The sequence below is a fragment of the Cricetulus griseus genome (assembly GCF_003668045.3).
Source record: "Cricetulus griseus strain 17A/GY chromosome 1 unlocalized genomic scaffold, alternate assembly CriGri-PICRH-1.0 chr1_1, whole genome shotgun sequence".
NCBI lineage: Eukaryota > Metazoa > Chordata > Mammalia > Rodentia > Cricetidae > Cricetulus > Cricetulus griseus.
The window spans coordinates 39148163-39166009 of NW_023276807.1; positions in this window are offsets into that span (position 1 = coordinate 39148163).

Here is a 17847-nt window from a genome sequence, read left to right on the forward strand (position 1 = left end):
GAGATGCCATGACCATGGCAACTCTTATAAAGGAAAACATTTGATTGGGCCTGGCATACAGTTCAGAGATATAGTCTCTTATTGTCATGGCAGTGTGCAGGCAGACATGGTGCTGGAGAAGGAGCTGAGAGTTCAACATCTCTTTCCCCAGGCAACAGGAAGTGAACTGCATGCCACATTGGGCATAGCTTGAGCATATATGAGACCTCAAAGCCCACTTCCACAGTGACACACTTCCTCCAACAGGGCCATACCTCTTTTTTTTTTTTTTTTAAGATTTATTTATTATGTATACAGTGTTCTGCCTATATGCCAGAAGAGGGCATCAGACAAATTATAGATGGTTGTGAGCCACCATGTGGTTGCTGAGAATTGAACTCAGGATCTCTGGAAGAGAAGGCAGTGCTCTTAACCTCTGAGCCACCTCTCTAGCCCCCATGGGCCACACTTCTTAATAGTGCCACTCCCTATGGGCCAAGCACTCAAATCCATGAGTCTATGTGGGCCATTCCTATTCAAACCACCACAGTTACATTACAAGGGACATTAGTTACTTTTATATTTGGGAACAAAATACAGTGACTTCTGAAAAGTTCCAGTGTTTCCTTGAATAATGTGTCTTGCTGAAAGCTAAGCAAAAAAAATTCATTCATATTTGTCAGCATCTCAGATTGGATTAAAGTAGTTACTGTTGGCCAGAAAAGAATATAACATCAGTCAGGTACAGCTTCATTCTCTCATTTTATAGTTCAGAGACATTGAACATGTTTGAGGATGGGTTTCAGTAGTGATGAAAATCAGATTCCACATTCAGGCAAAATTACAATGGGTAGTGTTAACATTGAAGCAAATGGCCACATATAATTAAGAAAAATTCCTTGACTGTATTCTTCAACATCGAGTATAGTGTAGTGTAGTGAGACTGAGCCATTAAAAACTTCTTACTCTCCCAGGCGGTTGTGGACCAGACATGCCTTTAATCCCAGAACTTAGGAGGCAGAGGAAGGCAGATCTCTGTGAGTTTGAGGCCACCATGGTCTATAGAGTCAGTTCCAGGACAGTCAGAGAAACCCTTGTCTTGAAAAACAAAAAACAAACAAACAATTTTGTTTTGTTTTGTTTTGTTTTTCAAGTCAGGGTTTCTCTGTATTGCTTTGGAGGCTGTCTTGGAACTTGCACTGTAGACCAGGTTGGTCTTGAACTCACAGAGATCTTCCTGCCTCTGCCTCCCGAGTGCTGGGATTAAAGGTGTTTGCCACCAAGGCCTGGCCAAACAATTTTTTTTTTACTTAAGTAATTTCTGTGAATCTTTAACTTCAGAATATAGCTGTGTTTGTTAGAGTTCTCTAGAGAAATAGAACCAACCAGAGATATATATTCATGTGTATGTGATGTGGTCTGTGTGTGAGAGAGATCTCACATACATGTGTACACATAGGAGAAAGGCACACAGAGAGATTTATTATCCAAAGTTGCTCATGAGCTTGTGGGCCCTGAAGGTGTGGGACTCTTAAGGAAGGCCTGGTAGAGGAAATGCAGGTAGGTGTGGTGATGTAGTCTTGAGTCTAAAATTTGCAGGCCAGGCTATGCCAGGCCAGGCAGGCTGGACACTTAGGCGAGCATACTTCTGTCTTGAAGTGGAATTCTTTCTTCTTTGGGGTTCCATTGATTGAAGGGAGCTCATTCACACTATGAGGGTCAATTTCCTGTTTAAAGTCATGTAATTGTAAACATTATTGCCACTGCAATATTCCTTTACAGCAGCCTCTAGATCAGTTTTTGAACATAACTAAGCATGAGCATCTAGCCCAGCTGACATACACAGAAGACCAGTAGAAAAATGTGCTTTGAGAGCAACATTGATTTTCTTTGCCAGGCAATTTCAAGCATTTGACTTAATGTTTTCTTAGTGATGGTTAAGTAGCAATTAATCAACTCTGAGCTGATTTGAGTTTCCACACAAATCTTGTTAGAAAACTGACTGCAAGATCTTAGATCAATGGTAATTTTGCTCTCTTCTCTCTGTGATCATGCATTGCCTTTTCCCTGATGATTTTCGGTCTTTGGAGGAAAATATAGGTTGATCTCATTACAGGTGCCATGCTAGAATTTGTGAGCAAAGGTGCTACACACGTGGCCGCTGCCTCTTAGCCCTCCATGGGAGGACTTTGGCTCCTGCAGGATGGACTAGTGTGCCTCAGGACTCCAAGAGGAGTGAGTGCCTCACCTACTCACCCACACTCAGTGATTTCTTCCTCTTTTCATAGAGCAAGCCTGACAGCAGACTTGCCAAGGGAGACAAAATGCCAGCTTGGGCAGCCAGCAGGTTGAAAGCAGCTGACAGCTGCTCAAGATGTCTACACCACTTGTTGCCAGCACCTGTTGACCTTGTAGGCCGTTGGATGTGAGCACAAGCTGTGGACCAGGAGGAGGCTTGGGCTCATTAGATTTGTGCTAACATTCACAGTTAGTCTGACTTCCTTAGCACAAAGTATATAGAAAACTCGTGAATAAAGCATACTTAAGTAAAATTCCAATCACAGACAGGTGTTACCAGTTTCAAACAGATTTTGGATGACCTGCTCATACAGTCCCTGTGAGAAAAAACACAAAGAATTGGACTGTGATGAGGCTGTGTGGTGAGACACTTGCCTAATGTGGCATAATTGATAGGTTTGATTCTCAGCACTAAAAATAAAAGCAACATTCCTGGGAATAAATATCCCATAAGAGGAAGCTTGCATGATATGGACACCAACTGGAGGTGGCTTCAGCAATGCATGGTGACATTACAACCTACTATTTAAATAATGCTGTAACTGTATGTGATTTGAGTAGTTTGGGGTTAATGGCACTAGTGTACAAGTCACTTTTCTCATTGCTGTGAGAAAATGCTTGGCAAAAGTCACTTAAAGCGTTTCACTTTTGGCTCATGGTTTAAGGGTTATACAGTTCATCATGGCCAGGAAGGCTTGTTGACAAGAAAGTGAGGCAGCTGGTCACATTGCATCCACAGTCCAGAAGCAGAGCCAATGCTGGTGCTCACTTTCCTTTCTCCTTATATTAAAAAATTTACATTTCTTGATTTATTGTGTCAAAGTGCATGTGTGGAGGTCAGAGTAAAATGTGTGGGGGCCAGTTCTCTTCTCCACTGTGTGGGTGTCAGGAGTGAACTCAGGTCATCAGGCCTGGTGGCAGGTGCCTTTCCACACTGAGCTGTTTTGAAGGCCCTCACTCTCTACTTTTATTCAGTCTGGTACTCCAGCCCAGAAAATGGTGCTGTTTAGGGTGGATTTCCCCTCTTTAGACATTTGACTGAGAGCAATGCACCCACAGTCATGCCCAGAGTGTGTCTCCCAGGTGATTTCAAATCCCTTCAAGCTGATAGTTGTGACTCCCTACAAAACTCTTTAATTATATAAAGCTATTTTTTTACCTATTTATTTTATACATCCAGTGTATTTTAAACTGCCCCCTGTTAATTCCATATAAAAACCCCACTCTCACCCTGAGTATGTAGCTAGGTAGCCACCCACTAGCCAAGTGTAGTTTCCTACATTAAAATTAGCTAGTGTCCTGGTTTGATTTCTGTTGCTGTGCTAAACCACTGTCCAAAAACAGCATGGGGGGGGCTGGAGAGCTGTTTCAGAGGTTAAGAGTACTGCCTGCTCTTCCAAAGGTCCTGAGTTCAATTCCCAGCAACCACATAGTGGCTCACAACCATTTATAATGAGATCTGGTGCCCTCTTCTGGCCTGCAGGTCACAATCACAGTCAGTCACTGAGAGAAGTCCACGCAGGAACTCAAGCAAGGAGCCGGGAACTGAAGCAGGATTGAAGCAGCAGCCATGGAGACACGTTCCTCATGAGCTCCCTCCCCAAGGCTTGCACCACTTGTTATCTTATACAACCCAGAACCACTGACTCAGGTGTGACACCACCCAGAGTGGGGTTGGGACCTCCCATACCAGTCATTAATAAAGAAAATGCTCCCACTCCCACTGCCTTGCATTTGGGCCAATCTGGTGTAGTATTTTCTCAATTGAGATTCTTCCTTCCCAGGCAACTCTGGTTTGTGTCAAGATGACAACAGAACCAGCCAACACAATTAGATTTTCCTTTTTTGTGCGGGTACTGGAGAAGCTTGGCAAACACCCTATATCTAAACTATGCTCTGGACCCTGTACCGACCTACTATAAACTAGCAGCAAGTTTCTCAGTTATAGTAGCCGCACACATGTAAATCTCGTTCATCAACCACTTTCAGCTGGTGGCTATCTCATTGGATTGACACAGCTGTAGCATACTTCCGGCGAAGAGAAAGGTTATATTGAACAGTTATGCTGATCTTGGACAGGAAACAAAGCCTTGAATTGGCCGATGTCCACTTCTCCTCTTAAACCCTTTTAAAAGAAGCACTGTTTACTATGGATTGGTGGATGGGTGTGGGTGCCTCGGATTATTCTGAGTCTTAGCATTGGGCCAAGCAAAACTCACCATTAGTAATCCTAGATCCCAGAGTCTTGGCTCTCTACAGACCTGCTTTCACGGAGCCACATCTTAGGATTTTGCTTATGTAATTGCTAAGAAATAACCTCTTCTTGTATACTGACATGCCAGCAAGTGAAGAGTTACTGAGGCATGAAGGGGACCTGTTTGAAGTTCCATGGGCAGTGCATGACAGATGACGTGTAAATAGAAAAGCATCTGGTCTGGGGACCACAGGACACATAGGATCAATGAGTACAGAAGAGAACACAGAGAAGTTTCTGTGCAGTTCTGTGCACTTACAATAGTCAGCAAGTTAGTTTTGACCTTTCTGAAAATCAGAAAAAAAAGGAGTAAGTGGTAAACCTTTAGTAAGTGAATTAGAGACTACATACTCTCTGGGGGAAAGTTCAGGCTCTTAGAGCATTTACCACTATGGGGATTGCTTATGCTAAGATTCACACTAGGAATACAAAGAGATTTAAATGATGGTTGTATGAGTTGATGTCTGGGTTTTGTTCCATTTCTTTTTGCTTTTGTTTTGTGATGCTGGAGTTTGGGCCCAGAGTCATATCCCTAATCCCGGCTATTAATTTCATTTTTGAAACAATCTCAGACCCACAGAGAAATTACAAAACTAGTATGAAGAGTCCAAAGTCTCACATACTTGTCACAGATTCCCCTACAGTTAAATGTGTTGTTTTACTGTGCAAATACTTTGTCATTATCTTTCTATCTCTGTTTCCCTTTCTACAAACTTATATCTAAATTTATATATAATTGGACCAAGCAATAAAGAAAATATATACATATATGATTATAGGAGGGCCCAGTCTATCACGGGCGTTACCAGCCCTAGGCAGGTGTACCTGGGCTGCATTAGACAAGTAGCAGACTATGAACCTGAAAGCAAGCCAGTGAGCAGTGTTCCTCCACTGCTTTCCACTTGAAGCTCCTGCCTTGAGTTCCTGCCTTGGCCTTCCCAGCTGATGGACTGTGACTTGTAAGCTAAAATCAACCTTTTCCTCCTTAAATTGCTTTTGGTCATGCTGTTTATCACAGACACAGAAAAGCAAACTCCAACAGCCCCACTACAACCTTGGACAAAAAGCACTTCCGCAAGGACATCTGCCCAGTAACACTCTCTTATCACAGAAGTTATTAATCATCATGGCCCAAGATTGTAATTTCAAAATATACATTTCCATCTTACTTCTGTCTTTTAAACTTTTCTTGTCTCAACCTGTCTGAATGTTTTCACAATATGGCATGTAGTGTCGTTGCAAAGGTCTGCTATTCCCAAATACAAACGTGACTCCTTTTTACATTTATTTGTTTGCTTGGTGTGTGTGTGTGTGTGTGTGTGTGTGTGTGTGTGTGTGTGTGTATGCCATGGAACATGTGTGAAGGTCAGAGGACAACTTCTGAGTGTTATTCTTTTGCTTAAACTAGAAATTCGAGAGATGGACATGGACTATATAGAGAGCACATTAACCAGTTTATTATAGGGCAGGGAGAGAGAGAGAGAGAAAGAGAGAGAGAGAGAAAGAGAGAGAGAGACAGAGACAGAGAGACAGAGAGAGAGAGAGAGAAGGAAGAACAGAGTAGGGCAGAGAGTAAGAGAGGAGAGACAGAGAGTAAAAGACAGTTAGTGAAGAGAAGTGTAAGAGAAGAGAGAGAGAGGTTGACCACCGGAAAGAGAGAGAGAGAAGAATAATGCTGCGGGCTTAAAAGGGGGAGCTCTTGCATGTGCACTGAGTCCCTAGCAGCCCCATAATGAGTGACATAGCCATGATGTGGCCACACAACACAGGGCCCTTTAAGCTGCCTAGGTATCTGCCTGAACTTTTCACTGAGAGTTGGTTCTCTCCTTCCACCACGTGGGGCCTGGGGATTGGACTCAGGTCATAGAAGGGTTAATGGCAGGTGATAATCAAAACAGCAGGTGTCACACAGCCCAGCCTAGCTGAGGAAGGGAAGGGAAAGTCAATTTTCTTCAGGGATGCAGCCCCTGAGAGGCTGCCAGGCCCTGGTAGCGCTAAATGAACTCTGTGGAGTTTAAAAGAGGATTGAATAAAATTGGGTGGGAATGGTGGTGGGAGTGTGGGGAGGATTTAGAGTGTGAGGGAATGAGGTAGACTAGATCAAAACACATATGTATGCCTGAAATTCTCAAACAACTTTAATTTTAAAATATCTGAAGCAATCGTCTTCATTTCCATCTTTGAAAAAAAAATTCAGTCAGCTGGTGTTGGGGCTTAGCTGTTAACAGAAGAGCAAGTATTGTCTTGCAGAGAACCAGAGTTGGGGGTCACAACTACCTGTAATTTTAGCTCCAGGAGGATCTGATGACTGACCCCTGCAGGCACCTGTACTCACATGTGCAAACCCACATGTATATACATAATTAAAACATAGTAGGAAATCCAGTGGGTGTATTTCCCACCAGCCCTTTCTCCTCCCTCTTGCACAGGCAGGTGCCCATCTCTCCAGAACATGGGTCACTCATGCCAAGGTTGGCCAATGGCACATGGGTCCCACTTCCTGGAATGTACTTTCCCATTGTCTGGCTACTACTAAACAAGAGTGTGTTCTTCCTACTGATCTGCCTCATGAAATCCTCTTTTTGTCCTTCATGAAATGCACCATATGTTTATATACTTGTACTTGATTTTTGTCACAAAAGTTTGCACAGATGTAAATCAAGCTATCCTTGGACCTAAAGAAATTAGCATTACCAACAGGGGCTGTCTGCCCTTAGGATCATCAACTTGTGACTGTTCCCATTCTGTACTTGAAAGCCATGGGAAGCCCCTCAGTAGCTTCACCTTCAGGCTGCCTCTTTTTGGGAGAGTAACATCTGGTACACACAAGTACCACTGTGGAAATTAAAGAGAGGAGACCCCTCCTATTAGCTGATCAACCCGGGAGAAGCTTTTGTTTTATGTGATGCCCTCGCATGCCTGGGCACACAGCTGAAAGTTGGCTGTGCTGTAGGTTTCCAGCTCCAAAGACAAAGACACACAGCCTCATGGCTCACGATCTGCAGCTTAGTCCATAGCTGGATTTTTGCTCAGTGTATTTTTAAAGTGTTTTAAGGACCCAACTTACTTAAATTTAAGTTTGGGTGAGGCTACAAAAAAGGACAGGTTTTTTTTGTTGTTGTTGTTTGTTTTTTTGTTTTTTTGTCTTCTCTTTAAAAGATCTATTATAGCACTTTCCTTCTTCCATGGTGACTTTGGAGTGTGTCAAACAGTAGGTGCTACTTTTGAGTTTTATCTTTCCTCAGGCTTTCCTTCCCTTTCCACTGTCTTTCCACTTCAAGGCTGAGCAGAACATTGCCATTCCTTAGCACTTCATGGTGCTATTAATTCTTTTTGTTTTTTTTTAAATACTGTTTCAGTTTTTTGTTTGTTTGTTTTATTTTGTTTTGTTTTTGAGACTGGGTTTCTCTGTGTAGCCTTAGCTGTCCTGGAACTCTGTATGCAATCCCAGGTGGTATGTTTCTCCTTGGGTCAAAGAGTGACAGCAGCAAGTTCAAACCTTACAGATTCTAGGCTTTAGTGAAAAGCATCCCCTTGGAGTCCAGTGGACTTACATTGAATACTGTTGGCTGGGAGGGGACAGACAAAACATCACAGCACAGGAGGGTGGGCTCGGTGCACTTCCATTTGTTTGAAATGTCACATTTCTTTTGTCTTTAGGGTAACAGTGGCTTGGAGGAACAGGATTCTGTATTTACCATGTTGGCGTTTAAATTTGGGGAGAGTAAACCTTTAGAGGAAGGTGAAGGAACATAGGAGATGGGTGACCGTGTCAGGCTGAGGGTAAGACAAGGAAGGAGAGTAGCTGCTTTGGCATTCCTGAAGACTTCTCTGGCTATGTCTTTCCTACATGTTTCCCTCTTGCTCTGTAGCCTGACACTATTTGGGCTTCTATAAGCTGACAGCAGAAACATTTGTTAAAATCAAAGCCATCTTCTCTGACTGCTGATGCCAAGTTGTAGGGACACCATCAAGGAATACAAAACAAAAAGGAATTTACTCTATGGGTGCCAGACCTGACTTTAGCATTTTGGGGGTGTTGGGGGGCCATGATAACCTTGCCCTTCAGTGACTATCCGGAAGCTAGGAAAATGGTATCCTAGTATTCTAATACAGTAGAGTCTTCTATTGGTCAGATGACAACTGAGTAAGCTAATGTGTCTCTCTAGGGAGAAAGAGGGGCACCCAGTGAAGGAATGTGCTTGCTAGTGACAAATAAATGAAATGGCGGGTGTTCAGAGACTCCCTGATGTCCTTAGTTTGTTGTGTTTGAAGGATACACCAGCCAAGGCAGGTCAGAGGCAATGGGAGTGAAGGGAGTGTAAAGTGGGAAGCCAATGGAGTCCCACTCAGTGTGCACAGCAGGGCATTTTGGCCACAGTGATGCACAGTATGGTCAATAATGAAAGGGAACTCTGTTAGACGGGTAAGCAGAGAGACAAGCGCAAACTAAAGATGGGTGGAAGAGCAAAGCAGGGTTCATTTCTTTTGTCTGAAAGGAGACGCCAGAGCACACTACTGTTGACAGGAATGATCCAGGAGGCAGGAGCTGATGGCGAAACAGAGAAGGGGGGTCTGCAGAAGTCATCAAGGATGTTACAGAGTGTGGGACTTAGATCCCAAGGAGAGGAGTGGGCATTGCACAGTATGAGCTGAGGGGGACCTGTAGATGCTCAAGGCAGGCAGGGAAGTGAACCACAAGGAGGTGAGAATGAAAACTCAGTTCAGATTGACTTGGTCAACTCTGATCAAACTTCAGGGAGTCTAATGCCAGGTGGTTGATTCTCAACAACTTTAAATGCAGTATGGTTTGGAAAAAAGTTTCCTGGTGTAATACAATTCCCCATGAACAAGAAAGCATAAATACAATGAAACTCAACTCAGGGAACATGTCATTATTTTCCCACAAAGATGAGTTTTAGAGATAGGTTTGGCTACCTGTACCACCTTAAGGTTCTAAGAGTCTGACCTGGTCTCAGTCATACAAACAGCATAGAGGTCATTTGGGTTATTAGCCACCTCTGGTCCTGGTTGTAGGAGTTTGGTATGGCCTGGCCCAACAGATAACACAGATGACCAGACTGTTAACCACTTCCAATTCCCAGCTTTCTGGATGGAAGAACAGGTTTTACATCCATTCTGCTGAGAGGAAAATTCTGTGTGCTTAACATTCCTGGTCTCTCTGGAGATCTGTGGATACAAGGATCTTTGTGCTGTGCTCCCAAAAAATGCACCAGGAATGGCTGTGGATGTGGGCATGGCTGGGAGCTGTGGTGGGACAAAGACAATTGCTTTAAGCAAGCAATTTCCTCCACACCTAGAGTGGCACTTAATCAGAGGTATTGATGAGTTTTATAGACAAAGGGGTTTTGGAATGATGGATGCGGTCCAGAGGGGCTCGGAGAGGATGAGGGCATGGAGGGGGAAACTGAGGGCTTCCGATAGTATCTGGGTGCTGAGAGTATGTGTGACAGGAGAGAGACACCAGAGGTGGAAAGTTCAGTGCTTAATGTTGGCAGTTTTAAATAAATGCATAGGTGCACTCCAGGCTTCCATTTCCCAGCTTCCATCCATAGAGTTCCTGTTCCTGATCTCATTGTAAATCCTTGATGAAGCCAGCCTGTTGAGCCAACCAATAACCATTCAAACAAAACCAAGCCATGCTTTCCCAGCAGGGGGATGAGTTAAGAAAACAGCCAGAAAATCTACCTTATCCCAGTAGCGTAAGAAAAAGGATGGCCTAGTTTGTTTTGTGTTACTGTGATGAAACATTGACCAAAACCAACATGAGGAGGTCACAGTCCCTCTTCACAGAGGGAAGCCAGGCAGGAGCACATGGCAGGAATCTGTTTCCTGGCTTGTACAGCTTGTTTCTTATTCCCCCCAGGACAACCTGCCTAGGGGTGGCTCCACCAACAGGCTAATCGGATGGTGGCAATCCCTCCATTGAGTTTTCCTCTTTCCAGGCGACTCTAGTTTGTGTCTAGACAAATTGACAGCAACTGACCAGGACAGCTAGATCTGAACATATGTTCAAATGTTATTTTCCAGTTAGATCTGGGCCCACTGCCTCAGTGGAGGTGCCCGACTGAGAGGTCTTTCAGGACCCCAGGAACTCAGCATTTCTTGCAGCAATAAGAAAAAAAAAAAAAAAGCCATCATGTCTGGAGACGGAAAAATCCCCCGAGAGGTACCATTTATAAAGACGATATTTGAAGCAATAATCAACGGCTTCTAAATGACGCTTCTCTGGCACTTAAATGAAAGTATCACACCGTAGGCGAAATGAAATGAAAGAATCATGCCGTGAGCGAAGAGGCTGAGTCTATTTTTGTTTTTAATCACCGACTCAACACAGTAGTAAAGTGAGTGTCCTGTCGTAAAGCGTGACGTGGTCAGATTGACTCAGACACAGCTCAGGTGGGGAGCGTCGTACAACCAGTTCTGCAGCCAGCTCTACAGTGTAGAAGCCCTTCCTCAGGATTCATGGTTTCGCTCTGTATTGAAAATAAATAGAATGACGCAGAATCCATTTTTTTTTTTTGTCTATTTGTTTGCTTTCATCTCAGCCTGAACCCTCTTGGGACTTTGAACCTGCCACATCTCTTGGCTAGGGCTCGGGGAGCTGGGTAAGGCTGCCATGATGCTGGCTGACTGTCTGACTTGTCGGGAATCACTCTTATTGATTCTGCCACCTTTCAGTCCCCCGCTAGCCACCATTAGGGTTACACACAAGGTCATAGGACCTGATTCTACTCACACCCTCACACATCTTCAAGCCAAGTAGCAATGTAGGACTGAGAAAAATGGTTTTTGTCATAGAACTCCTGGATTTTATATCAGAAACTAGTATGTTCAGAGCCATCCATTCTGACACATGTTGAAAATGTCTCACAAAACATAATCTAGCCTTAGAGTGTATATGACAGTCAACCTCTTTTGCTCATATAAAAAGAGGCTGTTAAAAGCCTATCTGATTGGTTCTATAATGAATGGGTTGTGAGCTGGTTGGGAAGATGTAATCTCCTCATTTTAGGGGTCTACATAGTATACCTTCTATGCCTTTATAAAGGCAAGGCTTTATAAACTAGGCAATCCCTGATATTGATATGCTAGGACATTTGGGTTGAATAACAAAAGATGATTAAATTATTTATATTTTCTCTCTCCCTCCCTCAAATGGGGAATTAATCTTAGGTTTGAGAGCATGTTAGGTATGAACTCTTATCACTTAAACAGCTTACCCCTTGATCCTCCTGTCTCTGCCTCCCCAGTGCTGGCATTATAGGTACACACCACCATTCTGGTTTACACCATGGTGGGTCAAACCCAGGGCTTTCATGCATGCTGGGCGAGAGCTCTGCCAAGTGAGCTACTTCTCCAGCTTGCTGCTTAAAATTCAGTCTATTGCTTAAGCCTGCTCCACAATTATAGCCAGTTCTTGACATTTTTTTCTTCTTAACAACCTGTATTTTGGGGTGCTATTTTTTTCCATCAATGGAAGAACTCCAGCCTCACAGAGGAAGGCAAGAAGTAACCAGATTTCATAGAGAGATGACTAGGCAGGCAAATAAATGGATGTGCTATAGTGCCACAGTTGTTGAAAGAGACACAATGGACTACAGGAAGGCAGTTTAACTGCTCAGTGTGATAGAAACAGTCTCCCCAACTCCCCATCTCATGCATGGGATGTGTCAGGTGACAGCTCTGTAGATAATGGCTTGTGTATGGCACCAACACACCTGGCTTCCAATTTTTCTTTTGCTCTTTTGTTGTTTTTGGTAATTAATCTTATTTAATTTTGTGCTGCTTGAAATCTATTCACTAAGCAGTTATTTGGCTGTTTTAAGACTTTTTGTAGTTAGTCGGGATGCTTGGTTTGCCTTAAGAAATTGGTTTTTCACCAGGTGTAATGGTACATGCCTTTATTGCCAGCACTCGGTGGCAAAAGGAGGTGGATCTCTGTATGTTTGAGGACAGCCTGTTGTAGAATGTTTGTTTACACTGTATGAAGATGTGTCACTGTAATTGGTTTAATGAAGAGCTGAATGGCCAATAGCTAGGCATGAGAGAATAGGTGGGACTTCTGGACAAAAAGAGAGGAATTGGGGGATGAATGTAGGCATGGAAGAGATGCCAGAAGACATTGAAGAAGTCAGACAGACATTACAGGGGACAGGTAACCGAGCCATGTGGCAGAATGTAGATTAATAAAAACAGGTTAATTGAAGTTATAAGAGCTAGTTGGGAAAAAGCCCAAGCTAAGGCCAAGCTTTCATAATTAATAATAAGTCTCTGTGTTGTTATTTGTGAGCTGGAGTCCAAAGAAAAGCCCAACTATACTTGGTGCCCAACATGGAGCACCAGATAATGCATTTTTCTTAACTGTTCTAGTATTAATAGAAACTTGGGAGTCAGAAGTTGAGATAAAAACCAGATAAATCTAAAGACCAGCAGAGGAATGATCAGCTGACCTTACTCTCCACTCTTCCAGATCAAAAAACGAGTGAAGCCTCTCCAAGCCCCTCCTTATCTCTTCCTCTACCTCTCTATTGGACTACCTTGGTCATTTAGCATATCTATGGCTAATTCCAATCAGCCAGCTACTGACCCTGCCTTCTGATTCAAGGTTTAACTTTATTGGAAGTCTGGAGTGTTAGTGTGAACAAATATCCCACAACACCAGCCTGGTCTACATAGGACATCTAGAGCTACATAGTGAGACTCTGTCTCAAAAACAACAACAGCAAAAGCCCAAAAACTACAACAAAATAAAGAAAAAGAGAAAGAAAGAAAAATTGGTTTTTCTTCTGTTGTGGAATATTAGTTGAAGATGTTTTACGTTCATTTATTCTGTGGCATATTTGTTTAATGCTACAAAGATGTGTTGCATTCTTTTATGTTACATTTGTTTAACTCCATGAAGCTGTGTAACTTTGCCTGCCTAAAACACCTGATTGGTTAATAAAGAGTTGACTGGCCAATAACTAGGCAGGTGAGAGGTAGGCAAAGAGAATAAATAAGAAGAAGAGAGAAGAGGGAGGAATGAGAAAAAGAGAAGGAGAAGAAAGAGGACTTCAGGGGCCAGCCACCCAGACACACAGCTAGTAACAGAGTAGGATAAAGAAAGACATATAGAATAGAGAAAGGTAAAAGCCCAGAGGCAAAAGGTAGATGGGATAATCCACGTTTAAAAAAAGCTGACTAGAAACAAGCCAAGCCAAGTCCTGGCATTCAAAAGTAAGAATAATTCTCTGTGTATTCATTTGGGAACTGTGTGGTGAGCCCCCAAAAGAGAAAACAAACAAAACCAAAAACCAAAAACCAAAAAAAACAAAAAACAAAAAAACAAAAATCAAACCAAAACAAAAAACCCAACAATAATCTTCCTTTAAAAATCCATTTGCAGGGTTAAAGAGATGGCCTAAGAACACTGGATGAGCTTCCTGTGTGCTCAGGTTAGATTCCTAGCATCCACATGGTGGCTCACAACCATCTGACACCCTCTTCTGGCCTCCGATGACATCAGGCACACACATGATGTACAAACATATACACAGGAAAAACATTCATACACAGAAAATAAAGGAGTCCTTAAAACATGTATTTGCAGATTGTGGTAGTATATGCTTACAATCTCATCACATGGGAGGAGGAGGCAGAAGAATCCTGACACTCAGGGACAATTCAACATATGGCACTTGTCAGCACATGGTGGGGATTAGGCTCTTCTTTTAGCAGATGGACCTTCCTACAAACCAGGTTCTAAAACTTCTCTGTTATCCTGGGGATTTTAATGAAAATAACTTACATTCAATTCAAAAGTTAATTTTCAAGCAGACGCTGGAAGGCATTTGTCAAGTGAAATGGAAAAACGGATGAGCTGTAGATCTCCAGAAAAAGAATAAGAGAAGAAACAGGTTTGGCAGTTTTTAGTTGCTTTCATTTTCATACTTTAAAAGTCACTGCATTGGTAGAAATGGAGAGAAGTAAGATTCTGAGAACACAAGACAGTCAAAGAATATGGGGTCAACTGTGTATGTCCACTGAGGAAGCCCCAAAGTCAAATCTCCCCAGGCAACAGGGATCTCTGGCCATAGGCAACCAGAATGCCTTGGTCCTCTGCAAAACAATCGGGTCCTCCAGTTTCACCTTGCAGTATAAGCAGGAGAATGAAGCACTGGTGTGCCCAAGAGAAAAATCTTCAGTCTGTACATGGGAAGGCTCAGTCTCTTGCAATTCCACACTGTTAATCTGCCAATCAAGAATAAGACCACCATCACAATTTAAAGACAAAATATAAAAAAAGCTTTAATTAAACACTGGCCAGGTGGATAGGGTCTGGCCAAGTTCAAACCCAGGTTCCTGGGAAATGGCCCAGAATCACAGTTTACAGTGGTTAAGAAGGAAAACTTATAGGTCATTGCATTTCTTATCAGCTCCAATCAGGGGCAAGCATACATCCTGATATATCTCTATTCTACATCCAATCAGGGGCAAGCATACATCCTGATGTACCTCTAGTCTACATCAATCAGGGGCAAGTGTACATCCTGACATATTTCCTGCCTGTGAACCTCCCACTCACATGTGACCAAGCACATCTGTTGCAGATGAGTCAAACAAACTTATTTAGGGGAGTGAAAACATGTGGTTTGCTATCTCCCATAAACAACAGCTTCCAACATTTCAGGAATTATCTGTCCTTGGGCAAGGGGCTTGCAGATCAGAGGCATTTTTGTTTCATTTCTTAGGCATAGAAATTAAAACTTAAAAATGTAACTTTGCCTCTCACACTACCATCAGTGAAAATCTTTTTTTCTTAAAAAAATATTTATTTATGTGCCTGTGATGTGGTACTTGCAGGCCCAAAGAATGTGAAAGATTCCTTGGCACTGGAGTTATAGGTGGTTGTGAACTGTCTGATGGGGTGTTGGGAACTGAACTTGGGTCCTCTGCAAGAGCAGCAAGCACTCTTAGTGGCTGAGACATCTCCCTCCCTGAAGATCTTTCTCCATTTCTTCCTGTACTTTACTGAATATTAAAACGTTGACACATAATATTAAAATTTTCAAGTTAATTTAAAAAAAGAGATTTATTTATTTGTTCAATTGTGTTTGGTGCCTGAGTGTATATGTATGTACCACATGCATGCAGGTGCCCCTAGAGTCCAGAAGAAGGTGGTAGAGCCCGAGGAGGGGGAGCGGTGGAACTAGAGTTACAGGCTACCCAATACCTGTGCGAGGAACCCAACGCTGGTCCTCTGCAAAAGCAGCAAGTGTTCTTTCTTAACCACTACCTGTATGCCCAGCCTCCTCTTTTAAGACTACTACTACTTCTTTTTTTGGGGGGGCGGGGAAGGGAAGTGCTGAGGCGTGAACAAGGTCTCACTGAATTTCACACAGCTTCAGGTTAATCTCTAATAAACTAACCAAGGTGCAGAATGTGGTTTATCTATGTGCTGTGGATATAGCTCAGTGGCAACTGCATGGGGCCCTAGACTCAATTTCCACCCCCTCCAAAAAATTGTTTTTGAAGTTTTTAATGTGTGCCTCTCTTACTTGTGGGTATTTTCCTACTTGTCTAAAATAACATTTGCTTCTGTTAGTGAAAGGAGAAGGGACAACCTAGAGAGTGCTGTTTGGAATTCAAGGACAGAGGCTCAGCAGGCTAAACCCTGGGGAGGTGACAAGGGCTAGCAATAGCTGCAGGAAAGCTTGCGGGATCTCTGCCTACATCCCAGAGACCTGGAATCACAGAGGAAAAACAGGCAGGGTGGGGCCGTTTCCTGTCTGCTTCATCTCTGCCTTTGGCCCATTAGAACAAATTATCTTAGAAACTTGATTCCCATTTTCCTGAGGAACTGCCATACTGATTTCCAAATTGGCTGTACGAGTTGGCACTCCCACCAGCAGTGGAGGAGTGATCCTCTTTCTCCACATCCTCTGCAGCATAAACTGTCATCGTCAGTGTTTTTTATTTTAGCCATTCTGACAGGAGTAAGATGGTATCTCAGAGTTTTTTAATTTGCATTTCCCTGATGGCTAAGGATGTTGAACACTTTCTTATGTGTCTTTCAGCCATTTTAGATTCCTCTATTGAGAATTGTCTATTTAGTTCTGTACCCCACTTTTTAATTGGATTGTTTGGTGTTTTGGAGACTAGCTTCTTGTGTTCTTTGAATATTTTGGAGATAAGCCCTCTGTCAGATGTGGGGTTGGTGAGTATCTTTTCCCAGTCTGGGGGCTGCTATTTTGTCTTGCTGACTGTGTCCTTTGCCTTCAGAAGCTTCTCAGTTTCAGGAGGTCCCATTTAACAATTGTTGATCTCAGTGTCTGTGCTACTGGTGTAATGTTCAGGAAGCGGTCTCCTGTACTGATTAATTCAAGGGTATTTCCCACTTTGTCTTCTAATAGGTTCAGTGTGGCTAGATTTATGTTGAGGTCTTTGATCCATTTTGACTTAAGTTTTGTGCATGGTGATAGATAAGGATCTATCTGCAGTCTTCTACATGAAATCTACCACAAGATCCAGCAATTCCACTCTTAGGTATATACCCAAAAGAAACACATTCATACAACAAGGACATCTGTTGAACCATGTTCAGAGCAGCATTATTTGTAATAGCCAGAAACTGGAAGCAACCTAGATGCCCCTCAACTGAAGAATGGATGGAGAAAATGTGGTACATTTACACAATGGAGTACTAATCAACTTGAAAAACAATGGAATCTTGAAATTCGCAGGGAAATGGATGGAACTAGAAGAAACCATACTGAGTGAGGTAACCCAGTTGCAAAAAGACAAACATGGTATGTACTCACTCATATATGGATTTTAGATCTAGAGCAAAGAAGTAGCAGCCTACAATCCATACCGCCAGAGAAGCTAGGAAACAAGGAGGACCCTAAGAGAGACATACGTGGGCCCCCGGAGAAAGGGAAAGGGACAATTTCTCTTAAGCTAATGGGGAGCATGGGGGAAGGGGAGAGGGAGTTAGAAGAAAGAGAAGGGGAGAAGAGGAGGGGAGAGGAGGACATGAGGGAACAGGAAGATCTAGTCAGGGGAAGAGTAGAGGAGAGCAAGAAAAGAGATACCATCATAGAGGGAGCCATTATAGGTTTAAAGAGAATACTGGCACTAGGGAAATGTCCAGAGATCTACAAGGTTGACCCCTACTAACAATCTAAGCAATAGTCGAGAGGCTACCTTAAATGTCCTTCCCCTATAATGAGATTGATGACTGCCTTATATGCCATCCTAGAGCCTTCATCAGTAGCTGATGGAAGCAGAAGCAGAGACCCACAGCTAAACAC